General features: G+C 37.7%; 1 protein-coding gene across 10 annotated transcripts in view; it reads left to right on the top strand.

Moving 5' to 3' along the window:
- tutl (immunoglobulin superfamily member turtle) overlaps positions 1-5,000 on the top strand; it is a 302,646-nt gene that overhangs the window by 287,974 nt on the left and 9,672 nt on the right. The window lies entirely within an intron of this gene.

The raw sequence follows: 5,000 nt of genomic DNA, 5'->3' as shown, positions 1-5,000 counted from the left end.
AAGAAAATTAAGAGAATGAGGTGAATTGATTGTGGTCACATCATTGAAAGGGTGAAAAAAAATCTGGAATAGGGTATCACGATGTCATGGAAACAGATTGAAAAAGACATGTCTGAAAGATGTGAAGAAATAGTTTTCCCTAGATCTATAAGTATATGTAGATTTAGAATGATTGATATGGACTCTGGTTTACCAGAACTTCTATCCTTTTGGACAATCTCGTGGCGCCATTGTACTTTATTTAAAATGAACTATAATAATTGGAGAACAAAAGACGATTCCATAAACATAGCCCTTTCCCTATATACTACGGTTAGGTAAATACTGATTAGTTGTGATAACAAGGCATCAGGGCCACTACCTATGATCTGTGGATTCCAAATCATTCCTGCGTTGCCAACGTGTAAGTGCATCCTGCCTCATCACAATATAGTGAGAGCTCAGTTGTAGTGTAAAATGTGGTAGTGCTGTCCTACTTGATTAGAGTGGTGGAGTGATCAAGTTGTGACAGGCTAGAGGTTGAACTTTGCTTTATTTCCGGGAAAGGCAGTGTAGAAGCTTGCTTAATAAAAATACGATCTGGGCGATTGATTTCATGGCTTGCCTTGGCAGCCTAGAAGTAGATTTGGATTAGGAACATCTAGGTCAGACCACCTGCTTTCGCGGGATTGAATTTCGTGGGATAAGGGAAGTGTAGGAAAAGGAAGACATAGTTGTGTGTAAAAGGGAATATTGCTAACGAGTGTATTTGTAGTTTATATATATATATATATATATATATATATATATATATATATATATATATATATTGTGTGTGTGTGTGTGTGTGTGTGTATATACATGTATATACATATATGTATGTATATATATAATATATATACATACACACACACACACACGCACATATATATATATATATATATATATATATATATATATATATATATATATATATATCGTAGTCGGTAAGTTATTACAGCACTTGTCATGCGATTGCCTGGTTCGAATCCTTGGCAGTACCGCATTTCATTTTCTGCATGTCGGCCTCCATTGAATCTCCCGATGTTGATGGCTTAGAATTGAAGTGCATTGTGGTTGTTAATATATATATATATATATATATGTGTGTGTGTGTGTGTGTGTGTGTGTGTGTGTGTGTGTGTGCGTTCATAACGATAACTTTGAAGCCCTGTATACGACAGTTTTATTAAAAGTTCATGACAACACTGGTATTGTCCTGTTTATTTGTTGTTGGCTAGGCATGGAGAGACTACCACAATTTTGTATATTCTTTCATGTTTCGTAACATATAAAATCATGAACAAGAAAAACCTACGTTCAGCTACATGAAGGTTCAAACTTAAATCTAAATAAAATACAAATGTCACACCACAAAAGGCTCTAGTTATCCGAAGTGATTACATCGTTTTCAGTGACCGCATTAGAACATAACACAAGAAAGAAGGAGACTACAAAAGACCATAAGGCCTACACTAGGTAGTTCCATGTTGATTACCACGTATCATCCCTGTATACGACAGTTTTATTAAAAGTTCATGACAACACTGGTATTGTCCTGTTTATTTGTTGTTGGCTAGGCATGGAGAGACTACCACAATTTTGTATATTCTTTCATGTTTCGTAACATATAAAATCATGAACAAGAAAAACCTAAGTTCATCTACATGAAGGTTCAAACTTAAATCTAAACAAAATACAAATGTCAAACCACAAAAGGCTCTAGTTATCCGAAATGTTTACCTCGTTTTCAATGACCGCATTAGAACATAACACAAGAATGAAGGAGACTACAAAAGACCATAAGGTCTACACTAGGCAGTTCCATGCCCATTACAACCTATCATCCCTATCTGTAAAATTATCTAATATTTTCTTAAAACATCTAATAGTTTCAGCGTTCACTACATAGTTGCTAAGTCTATTCCATTCGTTGACCACTCTATTGGTAAACCAATTCTTGCCTATTTCCTTCTTAACTCTAAATTTGTCCAATGTAAACCCATTACTGCAAGGCCTGCCCTGTTGTGTAGATATGATAACCTTGCCTGCATCTCCCATAGTTAAACCCTTGATCCACTTAGGTATCTCTATTAGACCACCCCGCACTCAGCGTCCTTTCAGAGTGTGTAAATTAAGGTGTCTAAGCTTGTACTCGTAAGGTAAATTTCTGAGCCCATGTATCATTTTGGTCATTCTCTGTTCTGATTCTAGGGAATGGATATGCATTCTATAGGACGGAGAAATATTACATTAAAAGTTGTTCAGCATATGTGGCATAGACGTAAGTTTCTTTTAAAACAATGTAAAATAATGAATCATTTGCTGATGCTAGATATTGAGTCTTTGGATTATATAATTGTATATGAACGCTAGATTTGCACATAAAGGCAAAAATCGACCTTCAAGTAGAATTACTGCACTAAATTTCACATTCATTCAAACAACACGACTTAGAAATCACACAGGGTTCTTTGATTTTACCGCTCCATTTTTTTAAGGTTCTAGAAATACGAATAGAGTAAATGATAATATATATCCAGCAATTTCGTTTGACACATGAGAAACTTTTTGCATCGGAAGATGGCGCCATTACCCACTCCTGAGCAACAACCTGCAAACTGTCCTGACGAGTCGGCGTTGCGGCCAGACACGAGTAGACCCAAAGCAAACCTAAAAGAAACACGTTTAATTGTGTCTGAATTAAACAAAATTTGTACTTTCATGAGGACATTCAAATATGTCGAGGGGGAAAGACGCTGAAGTAACAATTTTACAAAACGAGATGGGCAAGAGGAAACTCCATTTTATTTGGCAAGGTATGCAGTGCGAAATGGAAAATGTGTTGTACATTGAATGTTTCGATCGGATCTCGGGCTGAGCGCTTGAGGGATGGAGTATACACGAATACACTACACGCCCATTTACTCTCCTTTATTCATTCTTACTCTCGTTCGCTACTTGTGGCCTCTCTCACTTGCTTAACCCTCCATGTAATTTCTCCCACATTCATGCTCATTCACTCACTTTCAATAACTCACTTTCTCTCGCTCTCGTTCCTGTTCGCTGTCACTCAGGGCATCGTTGGCAATGCTGTTGGCTACCCTCAACCTTTTTCTTCCTATCGAAATTGTTTCAACATTATTCTCCTGATATGTGATATTTATCTATAATGTTTACACGCACGCGCGCGCACACACACACACACATGTATATATATATATATATATATATATATATATTTATATATATATTCATATATATATATGTATATATATATATTCATTATATATATGAATATATATATATATATTATACATATATGCATATATATATATATATTCATATGTATGTATATATATATATTCATATATATATATATACAGTATATATATATATATATATATATATATATATATATATATATGTGTGTGTGTGTGTGTGTGTGTGTGTGTGTGTGTGTGTGTGTGTGTGTGTGTACACATACGCACATGCTGTATACCAAAAGCGCCCCTCCACCGTATAAGGGAAATTGCCAGGCAGGGCATGCACCCACCCAACATCCATTTGTTTACCTTTTTGTCTCCGCTTGTGAATGAAGGGCCATCCCTGTCCCTCTTCCCCCGCCCACTGCCTGGGTCAGAATCAATGCAGCAAGACACAGCAGCTGCACACCAGGGCCCGAAAGCCGAAGCTGCTTTACCCTCACAGCCTCATCACTTTACGAGTAATTAAAGAAGACGAGAAGAAATCCCTTCGGTGTGCGTCAACTTATCATTCACCCCAACCACTCCCCACTAGTCACGGCTCGACAAACATTCCACATTTACTCAAGAACCCCTTCACTCCATCGATCCATCACATTCACGGTCGTCCCCTTAGGTTCACTCGATCCACCTTTGCCTTACACACCCTTTTGCTAATCATCTTTCACCCAATCTTTCCATATGCCTAAACCATCCAAGTATTTTTTGACCGACCCTATCTGCCAACTCCCTTTCCAGTCTAGCTCTCCGCTTCACCTCATGTCTCACACTATCCATCCTTGCAACTCCCCACACATTTTTTAAAGGTTTCTTTTCAAATATATTTGAATTTCTTATTTTTCCTAAATTCCAAGTCTCTGCTCCGGACAGTGCCATAAGCACAATCGACCATCCCTAGATACAGATTTCTCATGACAATATTCATTACTTACTCTGCACTTTACCTTCACCCCACTCCTCTATTCCCTGCTACACGTGACCTAAAATACTTAAAACTCTACAATTCTTCTAGCTTCTCCCTTAAAACTTAGCCCCATCTTATTACCATCCTCACCCCTTGTGCATATCATTGCCTTACAGTTACCTACATTTATTTCCAACTTTCTCTCGTATACCCTCCCGAACTCCGTCACTAACTGCCGGCCCTTTTTTGACCCAGCCATGAGTGTAATGTCATCAGCAAACAACTAGTTTACCCACTTCCTCCACTCTCACAAACCATACTTTTGACTGCCCTTAACAGCAGTCGCTCTATCATACATCTGCAACACCTCCCACATTACCTTCATGTTCACCCTATCATAAACCGTCTCCAGATCCATAAAGTCCCAAAAAGCATCCTTTATTTCTACCAAAAACTTATATCTACTTACCACGAAAACTCTATTCACAGACCATCAACCTTTACTAGACACAAAATGTTCTTACATATTTACTACCTATTTTCCTCGCCTAATCCTTTCATTTAACACCCTCTCATATCCCTTTCCAACTATACTAAAGAGACGGGTCCTTCTAGAATTATTGCATTCATATTTGTCAACCTCCGGCACATTCCCTTCCCTTAAGAACATAAAAAAACTCACTAGTCAATCCACTATAAATGTTCCTCCCTTGGCCAGACTCTTCCTGTTATACCTATCCATGTCATTTTCTTTTTACATCACAGTCATTTCCCTAATACCTCCCACTGCCACAGTCAACCTTCCCTAACCT

Source organism: Oratosquilla oratoria, chromosome 30 (assembly GCF_046742065.1).
Source record: "Oratosquilla oratoria isolate Oo_2021 chromosome 30, ASM4674206v1, whole genome shotgun sequence".
In the NCBI taxonomy this organism is placed as follows: domain Eukaryota; kingdom Metazoa; phylum Arthropoda; class Malacostraca; order Stomatopoda; family Squillidae; genus Oratosquilla; species Oratosquilla oratoria.
This window is presented reverse-complemented; position numbering and strand designations above follow the sequence as displayed.